General features: G+C 48.3%; 1 long non-coding RNA gene across 1 annotated transcript in view; it reads right to left on the reverse strand.

The window, feature by feature from the left end:
• Window positions 1–3077: 3077 nt before the first annotated feature.
• LOC134969363 (uncharacterized) overlaps window positions 3078–22402 on the reverse strand; it is a 132819-nt gene continuing 113494 nt past the window's right edge. The window contains exon 3 of the long non-coding RNA XR_010189457.1: window positions 3078–3383. This is a non-coding gene — a long non-coding RNA (uncharacterized LOC134969363). The remainder of the gene's footprint in view (window positions 3384–22402) is intronic.

Below are 22402 nucleotides of genomic sequence, written 5' to 3' on the forward strand. Positions count from 1 at the left end.
TGGGCATCGGCCTTGGCAGACGACGTTGCTGGCATTTCATCGTCTCGGCCATGACTAGTGGCAGCAGCTTCAGCACGAGGTGGAAGTGGATCTTGATCTTTCCCTAATTTTGGAACCTCAACATTTTTGTTCTCCATATTTTAATAGGCACAACTAAAAGGCACCTCAGGTAAACAATGGAGATGGATGGATTGGATACTAGTATACAATTATGGACGGGCTGCCGAGTGCCGACACAGAGGTAGCCACAGCCGTGAACTACCGCACTGTACTGTGTCTGCTGCTAATATATAGACTGGTTGATAAAGAGATAGTATACTCGTAACTAGTATGTATGTATAAAGAAAGAAAAAAAACCACGGTTAGGTGGTATATACAATTATGGACGGGCTGCCGAGTGCCGACACAGAGGTAGCCACAGCCGTGAACTACCGCACTGTACTGTGTCTGCTGCTAATATATAGACTGGTTGATAAAGAGATAGTATACTCGTAACTAGTATGTATGTATAAAGAAAGAAAAAAAAACCACGGTTAGGTGGTATATACAATTATGGACGGGCTGCCGAGTGCCGACACAGAGGTAGCCACAGCCGTGAACTACCGCACTGTACTGTGTCTGCTGCTAATATATAGACTGGTTGATAAAGAGATAGTATACTCGTAACTAGTATGTATGTATAAAGAAAGAAAAAAAAAACACGGTTAGGTGGTATATACAATTATGGACGGGCTGCCGAGTGCCGACACAGAGGTAGCCACAGCCGTGAACTACCGCACTGTACTGTGTCTGCTGCTAATATATAGACTGGTTGATAAAGAGATAGTATACTCGTAACTAGTATGTATGTATAAAGAAAGAAAAAAAAACCACGGTTAGGTGGTATATACAATTATGGACGGGCTGCCGAGTGCCGACACAGAGGTAGCCACAGCCGTGAACTACCGCACTGTACTGTGTCTGCTGCTAATATATAGACTGGTTGATAAAGAGATAGTATACTCGTAACTAGTATGTATGTATAAAGAAAGAAAAAAAAACCACGGTTAGGTGGTATATACAATTATGGACGGGCTGCCGAGTGCCGACACAGAGGTAGCCACAGCCGTGAACTACCGCACTGTACTGTGTCTGCTGCTAATATATAGACTGGTTGATAAAGAGATAGTATACTCGTAACTAGTATGTATGTATAAAGAAAGAAAAAAAAACCACGGTTAGGTGGTATATACAATTATGGACGGGCTGCCGAGTGCCGACACAGAGGTAGCCACAGCCGTGAACTACCGCACTGTACTGTGTCTGCTGCTAATATATAGACTGGTTGATAAAGAGATAGTATACTCGTAACTAGTATGTATGTATAAAGAAAGAAAAAAAAACCACGGTTAGGTCACTGGTATATACAATTATGGACGGGCTGCCGAGTGCCGACACAGAGGTAGCCACAGCCGTGAACTACCGCACTGTACTGTGTCTGCTGCTAATATATACTGGTTGATAAAGAGATAGTATACTACTAATATTATATACTGGTGGTCAGGTCACTGGTCACTAGTCACACTGGCAGTGGCACTCCTGCAGCAAAAGTGTGCACTGTTTAATTTTAATATAATATTATGTACTCCTGGCTCCTGCTATAACCTATAACTGGCACTGCAGTAGTGCTCCCCAGTCTCCCCCACAATTATAAGCTGTGTGAGCTGAGCAGTCAGACAGATATATAATATATATATGTGATACCCAGGACTAGAGACTGAACTGAGTTAATGCAGAGTGGTATCACTGGGGGTTATTAACTAAACCCGGGGTTGTTATAATATATGATGCCCAGGACTAGAGACTGAACTGAGTTAATGCAGAGTGGTATCACTGGGGTTATTAACTCAACCCGGGGTTGTTATAAACCTGATGCTTATTAGGCTGGCCTTTATGGTTTACTTAACGGCGGAATCTGGGGGCCATTAGGACCCATTAAAGGCTGTCCCACAGAGAACCGACTTGGCCCGCGCCGCTGGCGGGACAGATACGGGTACCTGGCTGGAGAGAGGATAAAGGGAAGAGACGCTCGAGCGCGAGGGGTTTGAGCTGTGAGGAGAGACGAGACGGGAAGACGGAGCGGACGCTGAGGAAAGAGAGAGGTGTGGACCAGCGAGTGAGAGAAGCGACGAGGGTGAGATTACCCAGAGAGGGAGGTAATACTCACCACTTTCCCCTGAGTCCGAGATAGCAGACAACGGATACGAATACCCGGGAGACGGAGTGGAACCTAGTGCTGTGGAGAACCAGACACCGCCATTTTCCCTGTCAGACGCAGAGAAAGGTAGCGTCGTAACCGTGAGTGACAGGCTATTAAAGGAAGAGGGGAGGAGAGGAGGTAAAGGCGGAGACAGGATACCAGGGGTGTAGCTTCACCCATATAAGGCAACACATTTATGCACGAATTAGAAAGAGAGAACTGTCAAGGAAGATACGGACACAGCATCTAAAATATATATATCTGTGTATCCTATCAGTCTCCTGATCAGCACAGCAGTCACTTAGAACAAAGTAGCCAAGACTTGATACTGCATAGGAAGGAAAATGGTAGAACAGTGGCTTATTTCTTAAATCCCTCTCTCTGATTATTATCCTCCACAAAGGGCAGTCAGCAGTTAGGAGTGCTAACCTTTTCACCGCCGTTATATCTATACACTCTCCATTCAGCTCCAAGAAGATACAGAATTGCAATTCCCTATCCGTATACACAGACTAGTATTTAATGGTATTGAGCCATCCAGGGTATATCCACTTCTGTTACCACACTAAAGTCAGCCAGATACCCACTACAGTTAACGTTGAGGCAAGAGTAATTGGAATACAATCTGGGCTACCCCTCTGATTACCCAAGTAAAGCTACAGACAGATACAGGAAGGATTGGAACTAATATCACAGTGTTGATCGGATATCTCTTTATTATAGAAAAAGACTTAAGGCCCTAGGGACAAATGTGCACCAACGTACGAAGAATCAGCTGAACTAGATTAAAAAGGAGGTTAAGTTGTAGTACTAAAGAAAGACCAGTATATCAGTATAATTGATATAATCTACTTAAATTTATTTGATATAGATAGATATCCAAGTGATGTATGAAAAAAGTTGTTAACTTTTGTTTAGGTTGAAAGATTGACAGCAGCTGTGGAATCCAGTTCAATAAAGATATTTGTTGGTTGATGACTGTAAATGGAGTAGAGTTGTAGAATATCTTCCAGCATTATTTTCATTGTATATTGCATATATAATTGAGTTCAATAGGGTGGAATTGTGCAATTCTTGTCCAGTATTACCTCATTGAACAACCCGCAATCGTCAACGTGGAAGAAGTCCAGAGCATCGGAGAAATCTGTGAATAGAGGTTAAACAAGATTCGATAAGAATATAGAATCAATAAAGAAAATTAAATAATCATCTTATACTCACCTTTTACCCTAAATCCTACACATAAAATAATACTTCCATCAAATACTTTTAATCAGTTTATCACATATAGATGATGCAGCACACTGGCCTGAGCCTGAGCAGTGCACACAGATATGGTATGTGACTGAGTCACTGTGTGCTGTGTATCGCTTTTTTCAGGCAGAGAACGGATTATAAATAAAAGTGGTGGTCACTGGTCACTATCAGCAAAACTCTGCACTGTACACTACTGAGTACTCCTAATGCTCCCCAAAATTAGTAAATCAAGTGTCTCTCTAATCTATTCTAATTCTAAACGGAGAGGACGCCAGCCACGTCCTCTCCCTATCAATCTCAATGCACGTGTGAAAATGGCGGCGACGCGCGGCTCCTTATATAGAATCCGAGTCTCGCGATAGAATCCGAGCCTCGCGAGAATCCGACAGCGTCATGATGACGTTCGGGCGCGCTCGGGTTAACCGAGCAAGGCGGGAAGATCCGAGTCGCTCGGACCCGTGAAAAAAAACATGAAGTTCTGGCGGGTTCGGATTCAGAGAAACCGAACCCGCTCATCTCTATGTTTTAACCCTGTTTCTGTAGTGCAGTGCAGGGGAGAGCCTGGGAGCCTTCCCACCAGCATTTCTGTGAGGGAAAATGGCGCTGTGTGCTGAGGAGAATAGGCCCGCCCCCTTTTCGGCGGGCTTCTTCTCCCGTTTTTCTGAGACCTGGCAGGGGTTAAATACATCCATATAGCCCCCAGGGGCTATATGTGATGTATTTTTAGCCAGAATAAGGTACTATCATTGCTGCCCAGGGCGCCCCCCCCAGCGCCCTGCACCCTCAGTGACCGCTGCTATGAAGTGTGCTGACAACAATGGCGCACAGCTGCAGTGCTGTGCGCTACCTTATGAAGACTGAAAAGTCTTCTGCCGCCGGTTTCTGGACCTCTTCACTTTTCGGCATCTGCAAGGGGGTCGGCGGCGCGGCTCCGGGACGAACCCCAGGGTGAGACCTGTGTTCCGACTCCCTCTGGAGCTAATGGTGTCCAGTAGCCTAAGAAGCCAATCCATCCTGCACGCAGGTGAGTTCACTTCTCTCCCCTAAGTCCCTCGATGCAGTGAGCCTGTTGCCAGCAGGACTCACTGAAAATAAAAAAACCTAACAAAACTTTTACTCTAAGCAGCTCTTTAGGAGAGCCACCTAGATTGCACCCTTCTCGGCCGGGCACAAAAATCAAACTGAGGCTTGGAGGAGGGTCATAGGGGGAGGAGCCAGTGCACACCACCTGATCCTAAAGCTTTTACTTTTGTGCCCTGTCTCCTGCGGAGCCGCTAATCCCCATGGTCCTGACGGAGTCCCCAGCATCCACTTAGGACGTCAGAGAAAATTCATTTACTGTTCATTTAGTGTATACAGTATACTTCTAATACACATTTCCTGTACAGGACTGTACATAGAGCATTTTTTTTACTGATCCATTTATAAAAAAAAAAAATAACTTCACACTGTACACTGAACCTTCGGTCCTCCAGCTGTTGTTGAATGAACTACACATACCAGCATGCCTTGCTACAGTTTTGCTATTTGGCCATGCTAAAACTGTTGCAGTGCATGCTGGGATGTGTAGTTCAACAACAGCTGAAGGGCTAAGGGTTTCCCATCCCTGATGTACAGTATTAAACAGTGTTTCTTTGGAAACTGACTTACTGTACAGTATATTTATAGACCAGCTTACTATACACACGACAATTTTGTTTGCCATAATACAGTAGAATATGTATAAAGTATCATATTAAATAAGCAACTTAAGAAAATTCACAAAGCATGGCTACTGTACTGTAAATCTTATAGTCTGAGATTTCAAGCATTGCCATACTGTACATGGCAGAATAAAGTAAATACTGTATGTACAGTACAGTGTGGACAGATCTCTACTGTATGCATTAAATTCAAAATGTAATTTAGAGTAACTTTGTCCATAGTCTTTTGTCTGTTTAACTGAAGACTACTGTAGATGGTCCAAGTGGTTCTTACAGTATCTTCCGTCAAAATCTGTGTTTCTTTGTACAGTACCTACTGTATTACTAATAAAATATTTACATCTCACACTTCCAAGTATTAGCAGACATTGAGATACTGTACAGTACAGTAAGAAGCTTGCAGGTACACAGGATGTGTTCTCTACCGTAGGGAGGACTAGGAGGGGGTTGCTTAAAGTCAGGACTGCTTTGCACAAATACTGTACAGTAGCAGTCATACTGTACCTGTATTGACTGGCGCAAATCACTGTCCTTACAAATTCCTTGTTGTAACCCAGGCCGCTGTAAACATTCTGGGAGATTTGATTTACTGTACTGTATGATGCAGGCGATTAGGAGATAAGAATTGCAATTTGGAGACTCCTGCAATATCCGTGACGGTAGGCAACTACTGTATTGTATGATCCAACAGAATATGTGCGGAGAGGAATTACCCTCCACTGCATAAAGGAAGCACTCAGTACAATTGTGCAAAGTTCTCAAATGCTTTTTTATCGCATAAAATAATTAAAAACAAATACACACATAATTTCTCTGACGTCCTAGTGGATGCTGGGTACTCCGTAAGGACCATGGGGTAAAGACGGGCTCCGCAGGAGACTGGGCACTCTTAAAAGAAAGATTAGGTACTATATCTGGTGTGCACTGGCTCCTCCCTCTATGCCCCTCCTCCAGACCTCAGTTCGTATCTATGCCCGGCCAGAGCTGGATGCACCCTAGGGGCTCTCCTGAGCTTCCTAGAAAAGAAAGTATTTGTTAGGTTTTTTATTTTCAGTGAGATCTGCTGGCAACAGATTCACTGCTACGTGGGACTGAGGGGAGAGAAGCGAACCTACCTGCTTGCAGCAAGCTTGGGCTTCTAAGGCTACTGGACACCATTAGCTGCAGAGGGATCGAACACAGGCCCAGTCCTCGGTCGTCCGGTCCCGGAGCCGCGCCGCCGTCCCCCTTGCAGAGCCAGAAGAACGAAGAGAAGTTGAAAATCGGCGGCTGAAGACTCCGGTCTTCATTAAGGTAGCGCACAGCACTGCAGCTGTGCGCCATTGCACCCTTAGCACACCACACACTCCGGTCACTGATGGGTGTAGGGCGCTGGGGGGTGCCCTGGGCAGCAATTAGATTACCTTACTTGGCGAAAAGCACATAATACAGTCTGATAAACTGTATATGTGCATTAACCCCCGCCATTAAAGTACATAAAAGGACAGAAGCCCGCCGCTGAGGGGGCCGGGCCTTCTTCCTCAGCACACTGGCGCCATTTTCTCTTCACAGCTCAGCTGGAAGGAAGCTCCCCAGGCTCTCCCCTGCAGTATCCTGGTACACAAAGGGTAAAAAAGAGAGGGGGGGCACATAAATTTAGGCGCAAAACTGTGTATATAAGCTGCTATAGGGGAAAAATCACTCAGTATAGTGTACATCCCTGTATTATATAGCGCTGTGGTGTGTGCTGGCATACTCTCTCTCTGTCTCTCCAAAGGGCCTTGTGGGGGAACTGTCTTCAAATAGAGCATCCCCTGTGTGTGTGGTGTGTCGGTACGTGTGTGTCGACATGTCTGAGGTAAAAGGCTCCTCTAAGGAGGTGATAGAGCGGATATGTGTGTGGGAGGGTGTCTCCGTCGACAACGCCGACACCTGTTTGGATATGTGTAAGTGCTGAGGTAAAATTATTGCACAAAAGGTTAGGGAACAGAAAGGAAATCTACCCTGGTCTGTCCCTATGTCACAGAGTCCTTCAGAGTCTCTCTATGTTCACTATCCAAAATAACAAAGTATCGACACGGAGTTTAACTCCACTGTCGACTACGATAATGCAAAGTTACAGCCAAGAGGGCTAAAAGATATTCAATATATGATTATTGGAATAAAAGATGATTTGCATATCACTGATGACTCATCTGTCCCTGACACGAGAGTACACATGTTAAGGGGAAGAATGCTGAGGTAAATTTCCCTCCTCTCATGAGGAAAAAGAGCGGGAATCTCCAGACAAGAGACGGCAGCTTCCCACAAGAGAATTCTCAGGCTGTATCCTTTCCCCACTAGGGCGAGGATGTGTTGAGAATCTTCCCCTTGGGTGTCCTGTTTGCACTAGCTATTCTCAGGGATCCTGCAGATAGTGTGCACATTCTAGTATACTACCCAGACCGGCGATTGTGTCGGCATGGGTTTATAGCGCTGTGGCAGCGTGGACAGGTACCTTATCAGCAGAGATTGAGACCCTAGTATGCATATAAATATTTTAAGATGCTGTCTTAAGTGATAGATATATAATTATAAAGCATGCCCAAAGGGACATGAGTATACTGGGTCCTAGAGACAAAAGCTATGTCGATTTCTGCTTGACGTGTCCTGTAGAATATACATTGGACAGATGATGCCGACTTAAGAGGCATATGGAAGGCTGAGGATTGTGTGGAGAAAGGTTCTCGGGCCTGGTCTCCACAGCTATAGCTGGTAATTCTGATATTTTGCCTTATATTCCTGCACAGCCTAGGAAAGCACGACATTATTAAATGCAGCTTTTCGAATAAAGAAACAAGAAAGTCTGAGGTGCGTCCTTTCTTGTCAGAGCCGGGGGCAGAGGAAAGAAGCTGTACAACACAGCTTGTCCCCAGGAACAGAAGTCCTCCCCGGCCTCTACAAAAATCCACCGCATGTCGCTGGGGCTCCACAGGCGGAGCTAGGCCCGGTGGGGACACGCCTTCGTAAGTTCAGCCACAAGTGGGTTCACTCCCTGTTAGATCCCTGGGCAATAGAAATTGTATCGCAGGGATACAGGCTGGACTGTGAGAAGATGCCCCCTCACCGAGGACCCGGCGGGCTTCCCCCCAAGAGAGGGAGCCAGTGTTAACTGCAATTCGTAAATTGTATCTTCAACAGGTGGTGGTCAAGGGTCCCCTCCTTCAACAAGAGGGTGTTATTATTCGACCATGTTATAATCCCGGAACCAGACGGTTCGGTTAGACCCATATTGTATTAAAATCCCTGAACATATACCTGCAAAGGTTCAGGTTCAAGATGGAATCGCTAAGAGCGGTCATTGCAAGCCTGAAATGAATCGGGACATAAGGGATGCATACCTTCGTGTCCCCATTTATCCACCTCATCAGGCGTACCTCAGAATTGCGGTACGGGATTGTCATTACCAATTTCACCAAGGTAATGGCGGATATGATGGTGCTCCTGCGGAAGCAAGGTGTCACTATTATCACATACTTGGATGATCTCCTCATAAAAGCGAGATCAAGAGAGCAGTTGCTGGACAGCGTATCACCTTCTCTGGAAGTGAAACGGCAACACGACTGGATTCTATATATTCCGAAGTCGCAGTTGGTTCCTACAGCTCATCTGCCTCGCCTAGGCATGATCCTAGACACAGACCAGAAGAGGGTTTATCTCCCGATAGAGAGAGCTCAGGAGCTCATGACACTGGTCAGGAATCCATTGAAAACCAAAACAGGTGTCAGTGCATCACTGCACTCGAGTCCTGGGAAAGATGATGGCATCATGAGGCCATCCCCTTCGGCTGGTTCCACGCAAGGACAATGGAACTTACTGGACAAGTGGTCCGGATCACGTCTTCAGATGCATCGGTTAATCACCCTATCCCCCAGGACCAGGGTGTCTCTCCTGTGGTGGCTGCGGAGTGCTCACCTTCTCGAGGGCCGCAGATTCGGCATTCAGGACTGGGTCCTGGTGACCACGGATGCAAGCCTCCGAGGGTGGGGGGCAGTTACACAGGGAAGTAAATTCCAAGGTTTGTGGTCAAGCCAACAGATTTGCCTTCACATCAATATCCTGGAACTAAGGGCCATATACAATGCCCTAAGTCAAGCGGAGTTCCTGCTTCGCGACCAACCGGTTCTGATCCAGTCAGACCGCAGGGGCTCATGTAAACCGCCAGGGCGGCAGAAGGAGCAGGGTGGCGAGGGTAGAAGCCACCAGAATTCTTCGCTGGGCGGAGAATCAAGTAAGCGCACTGTCAGCAGTGTTCATTCCGGGAGTGGACACGACCTCCACCCGGGAAAGTGGTGACTTCATCAGGAAGTCTTCACGCAGTTTTGCAAATTGATGGAAACTGCCTCAGGTGGACTACATGGCGTCCCACCTCAATAAAAAGATAAAAAAGGTTTTACGCTGGGTCAAGGGACTCTCAGGCGATAGCTGTGGTCGCACTAGTAACACCGTGGGTGTTCCAGTCGGTCTATATATTCCCTCCTCTTCCTCTCAGACCCAAGGGCTGAGAATTGTAATAAACGGAGAAGTGTGAACAATATTCTTTGCTCCGGATTGGCCAAGAAGGACTCGGTACCCGGAACTGCAAGAAATGCTCTCAGAGGACCCATGGCCTCTGCCTCTCAGTCAGGACATGTTGCAACAGGGACCCTGTCTGATCCAAGACTTACCGCGGCTGCGTTGGACGGCATGGCGGTTGAACGCCGGATCCTAGCAGAAAAGGGCATTCTGGATGCAGTTATTCCTACACTGATAAAGACTAGGAAAGACGTGACAGCAAGACTTTTTCACTGTATATGGCGAAAATAGGTTGCTTGGTGTATGGCCGGGAAGGCCCTACAGAGGAATTCCAGGGGGGTCGATTCCTGCACTTCCTACAGTAAGGAGTGACTATGGGCCTAAAATTAGGATCCATAAAGGCCAAGATTTCGGCCCTATCCCTTTTTCTCTCAAAAAGAACTGGCTTCACTGCCTGAAGTTCGGACGTTGTTACAGGGGTGCTGCATATTCAGCCCCTTTTGTGCCTCCAGTGGCACCTTGGGATCTTAACGTGTGTTGGATTCCTAAAATCCCACTGGTTTGAGCCACTTAAGACCGTGGAGCTAAAATATCTCACGTGGAAAGTGGTCATGCTTTTGGCCTTAGCTTGGACTAGGCGTGTGTCAGAATTGGCGGCTTTGTCATGTAAAAGCCCATATCTGATCTTCCATATGGAAAGGGCAGAATGGAGGACTCGTCCCCAATTTCTCCCTAAGGTGATATCATCGTTTCATTTGAACCAACCTATTGTGGTGCCTGCGGCTACTAGGGACTTGGAGGATTCCAAGTTGCTGGACGTAGTCCGGGCCCTGAAACTTTATGTTTCCAGGACGGCTAGAGTCAGAAAAACTGACTCGCTATTTATCCTGCATGCACCCAACAAGCTGGGTGCTCCTGCTTCAAAGCAGACTATTGCTCGCTGGATCTGTAGCACGATTTAGCTTGCACATTCTGCGGCTGGACTGCCGCATCCTAAATTAGTAAAAGCCCATTCCACGAGGAAGGTGGGCTCTTCTTGGGCGGCTGCCCGAGGGGTCTCGGCTTTACAACTTTGCCGAGCTGCTACTTGGTCGGGTTCAAACACTTTTGCAAAATTCTACAAGTTTGATACCCTGGCTGAGGAGGACCTTGAGTTTGCTCATTCGGTGCTGCAGAGTCATCCGCACTCTCCCGCCCGTTTGGGAGCTTTGGTATAATCCCCATGGTCCTTACGGAGTACCCAGCATCCACTAGGACGTCAGAGAAAATAAGAATTTACTCACCGGTAATTCTATTTCTCGTAGTCCGTAGTGGATGCTGGGAGCCCGTCCCAAGTGCGGACTCTCTGCAATACATGTATATAGTTATTGCTTAACTAAAGGGTTATTGTATGAGCCATCTGTTGAGAGAGGCTCAGTTATTGTTCATACTGTTAACTGGGTATAGTTATCACGAGTTGTACGGTGTGATTGGTGTGGCTGGTATGAGTCTTACCCTGGATTCCAAATCCTTTCCTAGTAATGTATAGAGAAAAAAGTATTCCCGCACCAGCCAAGATTTTTCCAGACAATTTTTCTCTTTCCCTTATGACTTATCTATAGTGTGACTCCACACTTTATTTCTGTCCGGGAGTGCTACCCCTGGCTTAGAAGACTATACCACAAACACACAAAGAAAGAAAGAAGCCTTTCTTGGGGTGCACCTTTCTTAGTAATGTCTGCTCTTCCGGGCACAGTTTCCCTAACTGAGGTCTGGAGGAGGGTCATAGAGGGAGGAGCCAGTGCATACCAGATATAGTACCTAATCTTTCTTTTTAGAGTGCCCAGTCTCCTGCGGAGCCCGTCTATACCCCATGGTCCTTACAGAGTACCCAGCATCCACTACGGACTACGAGAAATAGAATTACCGGTGAGTAAATTCTTATTTTATAACCACGTAACATACAGTATTATACTGAAAAATGTAAACACAATTGTGACTTGAACATTAATACAGTAATGTACAGTACATAAAAAAATACTGTACACAGCTTAGACAAATTATATTTCTTCATATTGCTGATTATTAGAATTCATGTCACTCTAAAACACCAAAGGTACAGTATGTCCAAGATTCTTGAGGGTGCATAGCCTCTCTGAGTTTGGGGCCTGATGCAAGCATACTCCTTTGTCCCCGCTGTTGCCAGACTTGGCTGCTGTGTCCACCAGTGACTGACATCCCAATACATGTCCGCTGAGTGACATCATGCATGACAAATTGGTACAGTCAGGCGGAGATAGACCATAGGTCTCACCAGGAAGAATCCTGGTAGGACGATGTGTCTGTGTGGCCTGTTTTAGGTTTTGCCATGTGGCCCCAGGGCCACTTTTATTTCCCAATCTGCCCGTCAGACACAGCGGCAGCAAATACATAAGGAAAGCTGCATTTGCGTACAATCAGGCCCTATAAGGCAATTGTCAGGATGGGTGAATTATTGCTGTTAGTGTTTTTTCCCAAAATAAAGTATACAGCTCAGTAAATAATGTACAATAAAGCTACTGTACATAAGTCCTATCAAGATACTGTAAAGTCTTACTGTAAAGGTGTGATACAGTACAGTACTTTACTATACACAGCAACCTCGGGAAAAGTTAATGTAATATACTGTAGTTTAGAAATACTATACTGTCTCACTGAGCTTGCAGTACAGTACTGTACAGCAATTACGACATTGTGTCGGTGATAAGGTTGTACTGTGAGCTGAGTGGCCGAGTGGTACAGTCAGGGCCGGATTAACAATGGGGCGGATGGAGCTGCAGCTCCAGGTCCCCCACTGAAAATAGGCCCACAGGAATCCATGAAGCGCAGATAGTGTTGACAGGAGGAAAAAACTTTTCTCCTGTCATCACAAGCATTCTCGCGTTTGCGTCCAGTCACAAGCAGGCAAAGGTTTGCCTATCCCCTCCCCAGCCGCTAGCAGCCCTGCATAACCAACCCCCTGCACCAGGTCAGCGATAAGCTCCGCCCCCAGACAGCGATTAGCTCCGCCCCCTTAGCCCATCTGCAGCTGTACCTGGCTGTTCCTCTCACCAGTTCCCTCCACGATAAGCTCCGCCCCCAGATCACGATTAGCTCCGCCCCCTTAGTCAGTCTGCAACTCTACCTGTTCCTCTCACCTGTTCCCTCCACGATAAGCTCCGCCCCCAGACCGCGATTAGCTCCGCCCCCTTAGTCCGTCTGCAGCTCTACCTGTTCCTCTCACTAATTCCTCGCCCACAGCATCCAAAGCTGTCCCCACGGACCATTATAAGCTCCATCCCCTAGTTCTTTCGCTCCTGAGTTCCCATCACCTGAAGCTCCACCCCAGAGTCATGCTAAGCCCCTCCCCCTGGTCCATCCGCTCCTGAGTTCCACTTCACTTGAAGCACCATCCCCGGAAAATACTAAGCTCCGCCCCCTGGTCCTCCCGCTGATGAGCACCTCATCAGCCATCACCCGAAGCTTCGCCCACTGGACAGCTCGCACTCCGCGCAGCATTGTCTCCCTCTCCCTGCTTCATCTGAAGGCCTACTGCTTCTGCTGCCAGTCCTGTACTTTTTTTATAAAAATGCCGCCAAACAGTGGTGTGGGGTGTTCTGCAGCTGCTGATTGGCATCTTCAGCTGCTGTTGTCGTTTACGCTCCACATCTAGAGGGGTATCTGGTGGCAGCATTATGGCAGCAGTGGTGTAACGATGGCAGAGCGAGCAGGGCATGTTGGGCGCTGGAGCCCAGGGCCAGCGCAAAGCAGCAAGCTGGGGTATGCAACGCCCGCAGACCTGTGAGCTCTAAAAGGAAGGGGCAGTCATTGGTCAGAGCAGCGGTCGGAAGGGAGCTGCTGAAATAACGTAAGAAATGTGCCGGGACCTGGAGGAAGGGCAGCCGCTGACTGTGCTAGTGTTCTGACTCCTCAGACACCCCCCCGCCGTTGCCACGATGGAACCGCAGAAGGCTTTTAAGGAAGAGAGCGGAAGCTGCTACAACCAGGTGTGGGGTAAGCAGAGAAGGTGTTTGAGTATAAGGGGCCAGCGTCTGCATTTATCGGGCCACCATATAGCCATCACCCACCTCCGGTGTCCTGTACTCCGTCCAGCCTGTCACACTCCCATCATCAGTACCACTCTGCCTGCCGTGCCACTTCTCATTATCCCATCCCTCATTTACTGCCTCACCTACACTCCTAAGATTCATTTCCGCATTCACTGTCACTCTCTAACTGCCCCAGGTCTCTCTTTCTCTGTCTGTTCCTGGTCTCTCTCTCTCTCTGCTCCAGGTGTCTCTCCCTGCTCCGAGTGTTTCTTTCTCTCTGCTCCACGTGTCTCTCTCGCTGCTCTACTGTCACGATCCGGGTATCTGGACGCCATTTCTTACCCATCAGATGCCTCCTAAGGCTGGCTCAGCGCTCCAGGACCGGATCCCATCTGTTATCCTGATGTGTACATTCCTGTATCCTCTCCTGTCACTCTGGGACGCTGTCACAGTAAACGCCATATTACACCTGGCATGGCGTCTCCCGCGGCCTCCGCCGCCGTCCCTGAACTTCTGCATGCAGAGTGTCTGAGTGGCGATTACGTCAGCCGCGGCCTCCGCTGTGTCCGCGTGGTTGGATGTGCATCTGTCAGCCTGGCGCCTCCTGTCTCCGGTGGCCGGCGCCGCCATTACTGTTTTCATTACCACATGGATTACAAACCAAACTTCCCTCCAAGTGTCTGCATGGGCGCAGCCATCTTGGATTCTGTCAGCTGATCATTTCCACCAATCTGTTCTCAGTATTGATAATCTGCATAATTGCCTAGCCAATCCCTTCCTTGCTGCAGGTATAAATACACTGTGCCTGAGCAAGGAAGGCGTCAGTGCTTTGGTTGTCAAACCTAGTTCCTGTTTGTCTCTCTCCTGTGATTGTCTTCCAGGTTCCAGCTCCTGTCTCAAGACTTCCACCATAGAGACCCGCACCAGCATTCCACCTGCGGTGTAGCCTGACTCTCCAATCCATTGTGGATTCATCTGTTTCCAGCTACAACATTACCTGCTTCCAGCTCAGCTTCCAGCAGAGTACAGCTTCCCTTAAAGGGCCGGTGTCCTTTCTACACTTTACCACTCTCCACCGGTATTATTATTTCTCCGCTCTCAAGTTCTACATTTCAGCTCATATTTCATCGCTCCCAAGTTCATTTATTATTTAACTGGTTCCAGCCAGTATCCACTCCGTGCTAACAACAGTCTGGTTCCAGCCAGTATCCACAGCAGCTGTTTTATCTTCAGCAACCCAGCTTTTCCTGGAACACCAGCTGGCACAATCCTGGGTTATCTCCATTGCTACAGTCGGGCCTGGTAAGGACTTTCCATCTAGAAGATCATAAGAACTATCTCACACTACCAGTGCCCTGTGGCTCCTGCCATCCTGTAGTACCCAGGAACTGTATTTATTCTTTGCTGACTTTTACGTTTTCTTTTACTGCTGCTGTGTTGCGGAGTTGTCATAATAAACATCATTGACTTTTATCCAAGTTGTCGTGGTCACGCCTTCGGGCAGTTATTATTCATGTTACTTACATGTCCAGGGGTCTGATACAACCTCCCAGGTTCCGGTACATCTCAGCCCCTACAACTGAGGCTGCCTCCCGTCAGCTCAGGCCCTCAGTTGTAACAGTAAGCACTGACCTAATGAATCCAGCCGGAGACCAGGATCAAGCGGCCAGGCCGATGCAAGAACTGGCAGCCCGACTAGAACATCAGGAGGCTGCACAGGGCCACATCATCCGCTGTCTCCAGGATCTCTCTACTCGGCTGGATGGGATTCAGACAACTCTCCGTGGATCAGGCGCGTCTGGTGCGTCAACCACAGTGACTCCAGCTATAACCCCACCCACCTTACCCATTTCTGCTCCACGTCTTCATCTCATCTTCCAACGCCAGCAAAATTTGACGGATCTCCAAGATTCTGCAGGGGATTTCTCAACCAGTGTGAGATTCAGTTTGAGCTACAACCTGGCAATTTTCCCAGTGACCGTACAAAAATTGCCTATATTATTTCTCTTCTCAGTGGCTCAGCCCTTGATTGGGCATCACCGTTATGGGAGAGGTCCGACACCCTGCTATCTTCCTACACTGCCTTCGTGTCAACATTCAGGCGCATCTTCGACGAGCCAGGCCGGGTAACCTCAGCTTCATCCGAGATTCTCCGTTTACGCCAGGGGTCACGTACTGTAGGACAATATCTGATACAGTTCCAGATCCTGGCATCCGAACTGGCATGGAACGACGAGGCCCTGTATGCTGCATTCTGGCATGGCTTATCTGAGCGTATTAAAGATGAGTTAGCTACCAGAGACTTACCTTCTAAGTTAGATGAGCTAATCTCACTCTGCACGAAAGTTGATTTACGTTTCAGAGAGAGAGCAACTGAGCGTGGAAGATCATCTGCTCCAAAATCTTCTGCTCCTCCTCCTCGTCAACTGTCACCATCTAAAGATGAGCCCATGCAACTTGGCCGTTCCCGTTTAACTCCTGCTGAGCGCCGAAGACGTCTCTCCGAGTTTCTCTGTCTCTATTGTGCAGCTCCGTCTCACACCATTAATGCCTGTCCCAAACGTCCGGGAAACTCCAAATCCTAGCTCGCCAAGGAGAGGGCCGGCTAGGAGTAATGATCTCCTCTCCATCTCCTCAAGATTGTAATCTCCCAGTCTCGCTTCAAGTTGCTCAACGTTATCGGAACGTCATTGCCCTCCTTGATTCCGGAGCAGCTGGGAACTTTATTACCGAAGCCTATGTTAAACGGTGGTCCCTACCCACCGAGAGACTTCCTTCGTCCATTTCTTTAACTGCCGTGGATGGCAGCAACATTTTTGATGCAGTTATTTCTTTAAGGACTCTGCCAGTTCGTCTGAGAGTGGGAGTTCTTCATTCCGAACTTATTTCTTTTTTAGTGATTCCAAGAGCCACACATCCTGTGGTCCTGGGCCTTCCATGGCTCCGTCTTCACAATCCTACAATTGATTGGACGACTACGCAAATCCTGGCATGGGGTTCCTCCTGTGCTGAGACATGTTTGTTTAAAGTATTGCCTGTCTGTTCTTCCTCCCCCAGGTCGTCTGATGTTCCACCTCCTCAATATCAAGATTTCACGGATGTGTTCAGTAAAGCTTCTGCTGATATCCTTCCTCCTCATAGAGAATGGGACTGTCCGATTGATCTCGTTCCAGGGAAGGTTCCACCTCGAGGCCGAACTTATCCGTTGTCTCTGCCTGAGACGCATTCTATGGAGGAATATATTAAAGAGAACCTAGCAAAGGGGTTCATTCGACCTTCTTCTCCAGCCGGCGCAGGCTTCTTTTTTGTAAAAAAGAAAGATGGTGGTCTGCGTCCGTGCATCGACTACAGAGGTTTGAACGACATTACCATCAAGAACCGTTATCCTTTACCCCTGATTACTGAGCTCTTTGACAGAGTTAGCGGAGCTACCATCTTTACAAAGCTGGACTTGCGAGGTGCATACAATCTCATCCGGATCCGTGAGGGTGACGAGTGGAAGACCGCCTTTAACACCCGTGACGGACATTATGAGTACCTCGTCATGCCCTTCGGATTGAGCAATGCTCCAGCTGTCTTCCAGCATTTTGTCAATGAGATCTTCAGAGACATTCTATACCGTCATGTCGTGGTCTATCTAGACGATATCCTCATTTTTGCCAACGATTTAGAGGAACATCGTTTTTGGGTTAAAGAGGTTCTGTCCCGTCTCCGTGTCAATCATCTCTATTGCAAATTAGAAAAATGCGTCTTTGAAGTCAAGTCCATTCCGTTTCTAGGGTACATTGTGTCCGGTTCCGGACTAGAGATGGATCCTGAGAAACTACAAGCAATCCAAAATTGGCCGATACCCTTAACCCTCAAAGGGGTCCAGAGGTTCTTAGGGTTCGCCAACTATTACCGAAAGTTTATACGAGACTTTTCCACCATTGTGGCGCCTATTACTGCTTTCACTAAGAAGGGTGCTAACCCGTCCAAGTGGTCTGAAGAAGCCATGCAAGCATTTAATCTTTTAAAACAAAGGTTCATCTCTGCGCCTGTTCTGAAACAGCCTGACATCGACTCTCCTTTCATCTTAGAGGTGGATGCCTCCTCCGTTGGAGTAGGAGCGGTGTTATCTCAGAGGGCTAAAGATGGCCATTTACACCCTTGCAGTTTCTTCTCCCGGAAGTTCTCCCCAGCTGAGCGCAACTATGCCATTGGCGACCAGGAGTTGCTAGCCATCAAGCTCGCTCTAGAAGAGTGGAGGTATCTGTTGGAGGGAGCTTCTCATTCAATCACCATACTTACAGACCACAAGAACCTTTTATACCTGAAGGGCGCACAATGTCTCAACCCTCGTCAGGCCAGATGGGCACTTTTCTTTTCCAGGTTCGACTTTAAACTCCAGTTCTTTCCGGGCTCTCAGAATCGCAAGGCCGATGCCCTTTCCCGCTCATGGGAGCAAGAAAATGAGTCAGAGTCTTCAGACAAGCATCCTATTATAAATCCGTTGGCATTCTCCACGGTAGGGATGGACTCTACGCCCCCATCAGGGAAAAGTTTTGTGAAGCCGATGCTAAGGAAGAAGCTCATGCATTGGGCCCATGCTTCCCGTTTTGCCGGACATACAGGTATCCAAAAAACCCTGGAGTTTATCTCTAGGTCCTATTGGTGGCCAACTCTGAAAAAGGACGTCTTGGAGTTTATTGCATCTTGCCCAAAGTGTGCCCAACATAAAGTATCCCGCCAGTCGCCTGCGGGGCAACTGGTTCCACTATCCGTTCCCCGTCGACCATGGACCCGCTTGTCGATGGATTTCATTACAGACTTACCCATGTGCAACAAGTGCAATACCATCTGGGTGGTAGTTGACCGGTTCACCAAGATGGCACACTTCATTCCTCTCACCGGTCTTCCGTCAGCTTCCAAGTTGGCTCAAGTATTCATACAAGAGATCTTCCGACTCCACGGTCTTCCTGAAGAAATTATCTCAGATCGAGGAGTTCAATTCACAGCCAAATTCTGGCGAAGTTTATGTCAAGTCCTCCAAGTCAAGCTAAAGTTTTCCACGGCTTACCATCCTCAGACCAATGGTCAAACCGAGAGGGTGAATCAGGACTTGGAGGCCTTCCTCCGCATCTATGTGTCCTCCTCTCAAGATGACTGGGTTCAATTACTTCCCTGGGCCGAGTTCTGTCATAACAACCAGTATCATTCTTCATCTGCTTCAACACCATTCTTCACTAACTTTGGATTCCACCCTAAAGTCCCTGAGTTCCAACCGCTTCCAGCAACTTCTGTTCCCGCAGTGGATATCACCTTGCATCAGTTTGCCAATATCTGGAAGAGCGTACGATCAGCTCTGCTCAAGGCATCGTTCAGGTACAAGAAGTTTGCGGATAAGAAGCGTCGAGCAGTTCCTGCTCTCAAGGTGGGTGATCGGGTATGGTTATCCACGAAGAATTTGAGGTTAAGAGTTCCCAGTATGAAGTTTGCACCTCGCTATATCGGTCCTTTCAAGATTGAACAAGTCATCAATCCTGTTGCTTACAGACTCCAGTTGCCTCCCTTCTTAAAAATACCCAGGACATTCCATGTTTCCCTGTTGAAACCGCTGATCTTGAATCGGTTTCATTCCTCACTTCCTCCAACTCCGAAAGTCCAAACTCAACGAGGCGTTGAGTATGAAGTGGCCAAGATCCTGGACTCACGTCACCGTTACGGTCAACTACAATATCTTATTGACTGGAAGGGTTATGGTCCTGAGGAACGTTCATGGACCAATGCTTCTGATGTCCATGCTCCTGCCTTGGTCCGGAGATTCCATTCCAAGTTTCCTCAAAAGCCAAAGAAGTGTCCTGGGGCCACTCCTAAAGGGGGGGGTGCTGTCACGATCCGGGTATCTGGACGCCATTTCTTACCCATCAGATGCCTCCTAAGGCTGGCTCAGCGCTCCAGGACCGGATCCCATCTGTTATCCTGATGTGTACATTCCTGTATCCTCTCCTGTCACTCTGGGACGCTGTCACAGTAAACGCCATATTACACCTGGCATGGCGTCTCCCGCGGCCTCCGCCGCCGTCCCTGAACTTCTGCATGCAGAGTGTCTGAGTGGCGATTACGTCAGCCGCGGCCTCCGCTGTGTCCGCGTGGTTGGATGTGCATCTGTCAGCCTGGCGCCTCCTGTCTCCGGTGGCCGGCGCCGCCATTACTGTTTTCATTACCACATGGATTACAAACCAAACTTCCCTCCAAGTGTCTGCATGGGCGCAGCCATCTTGGATTCTGTCAGGTGATCATTTCCACCAATCTGTTCTCAGTATTGATAATCTGCATAATTGCCTAGCCAATCCCTTCCTTGCTGCAGGTATAAATACACTGTGCCTGAGCAAGGAAGGCGTCAGTGCTTTGGTTGTCAAACCTAGTTCCTGTTTGTCTCTCTCCTGTGATTGTCTTCCAGGTTCCAGCTCCTGTCTCAAGACTTCCACCATAGAGACCCGCACCAGCATTCCACCTGCGGTGTAGCCTGACTCTCCAATCCATTGTGGATTCATCTGTTTCCAGCTACAACATTACCTGCTTCCAGCTCAGCTTCCAGCAGAGTACAGCTTCCCTTAAAGGGCCGGTGTCCTTTCTACACTTTACCACTCTCCACCGGTATTATTATTTCTCCGCTCTCAAGTTCTACATTTCAGCTCATATTTCATCGCTCCCAAGTTCATTTATTATTTAACTGGTTCCAGCCAGTATCCACTCCGTGCTAACAACAGTCTGGTTCCAGCCAGTATCCACAGCAGCTGTTTTATCTTCAGCAACCCAGCTTTTCCTGGAACACCAGCTGGCACAATCCTGGGTTATCTCCATTGCTACAGTCGGGCCTGGTAAGGACTTTCCATCTAGAAGATCATAAGAACTATCTCACACTACCAGTGCCCTGTGGCTCCTGCCATCCTGTAGTACCCAGGAACTGTATTTATTCTTTGCTGACTTTTACGTTTTCTTTTACTGCTGCTGTGTTGCGGAGTTGTCATAATAAACATCATTGACTTTTATCCAAGTTGTCGTGGTCACGCCTTCGGGCAGTTATTATTCATGTTACTTACATGTCCAGGGGTCTGATACAACCTCCCAGGTTCCGGTACATCTCAGCCCCTACAACTGAGGCTGCCTCCCGTCAGCTCAGGCCCTCAGTTGTGACATCTACGACTCTTTTTCTCTCTCTCTACTCCATGTCTCTCTCTCTGCACCAGGTGTCTCTGTCATTCGCTTCTCTCTGCGCCAAGTCTCTCTCTCTGTCTCTCTGCTCCAGGTGTCTCTCTCTCTCTGCTCCGTGTCTCTCTCTCTGCTTCAGGTGTCTCTCGCTCTCTCTCTCTCTGCTCCAGGTGTCTCTCGCTCTATCTCTCTCTGCTCCAGGTGTCCCTATCTTTCTGCTCCATGTCTCTCTCTCTGCTCCAGGTGTCTCTCTCTCTGCTCCAGGTGTCTCTCTCTGCTCCAGGTGTCTCCTTCTCTCTCTCTCTCTCTGGCCCAGGTGTCTCTAGCTCTCTGTTCCACGTCCCTCTCTCTGCTCCAGGTGTCTCTCGCTCTCTCTCTCTGCTCCAGGTGTCTCTCGCTCTCTCTCTGCTCCAGGTGTCTCTTCCTCTCTCTCTGCTCCAGATGTTTCTTGATCACTCTCTGCTCCAGGTTTCTCTCCGTCTGCTCCACATCTCTTGCTCTTGCTCTCTCTCTCTCTGCTCCAGGTGTCTCTCTCTCTCTCTGGCCCAGGTGTCTATAGATCTCTGCTCCACGTCTCTCTATCTGCTCCAGGTGTCTCTCGCTCTCTCTCTGCTGCAGGTGTCTCTTCCTCTCCCTCTGCTCCACATCTCTTGCTCTTTCTCTCTCTCTCTCTCTGATCCACAGCTCTCTTTCTCACTCTCCCTGCTCCACATCTCTCTCTGCTTCAGATGTCTCTTGTTCTCCCTCTCTGCTCCAGGTGTTTATCTCTCTCTCTACTTCAGGTGTCTCTCGCTCTCTCTCTCTCTACTCCAGGTGTCTCTCGCTCTATCTCTCTCTGCTCCAGGTGTCTCTATCTTTCTGCTCCATGTCTCTCTCTCTGCTCCAGGTGTCTCTCTCTCTGCTCCAGGTGTCTCTCTCTGCTCCAGGTGTCTCCTTCTCTCTCTCTCTGGCCCAGGTGTCTCTAGCTCTCTGTTCCACGTCCCTCTCTCTGCTCCAGGTGTCTCTCGCTCTCTCTCTGCTCCAGGTGTCTCTCGCTCTCTCTCTGCTCCAGGTGTCTCTTCCTCTCTCTCTGCTCCAGATGTTTCTTGATCACTCTCTGCTCCAGGTTTCTCTCCGTCTGCTCCACATCTCTTGCTGTTGCTCTCTCTCTCTCTGGCCCAAGTGTCTCTAGCTCTCTGTTCCACGTCCCTCTCTCTGCTCCAGGTGTCTCTCGCTCTCTCTGCTCCAGGTGTCTCTCGCTCTCTCTCTGCTCCAGGTGTCTCTCGCTCTCTCTCTGCTCCAGGTGTCTCTTCCTCTCTCTCTGCTCCAGATGTTTCTTGATCACTCTCTGCTCCAGGTTTCTCTCCGTCTGCTCCACATCTCTTGCTGTTGCTCTCTCTCTCTCTGCTCCACGTGTCTCTCTCGCTGCTCTACGACTCTTTTTCTCTCTC

Source organism: Pseudophryne corroboree, chromosome 11 (genome assembly GCF_028390025.1).
Source record: "Pseudophryne corroboree isolate aPseCor3 chromosome 11, aPseCor3.hap2, whole genome shotgun sequence".
In the NCBI taxonomy this organism is placed as follows: domain Eukaryota; kingdom Metazoa; phylum Chordata; class Amphibia; order Anura; family Myobatrachidae; genus Pseudophryne; species Pseudophryne corroboree.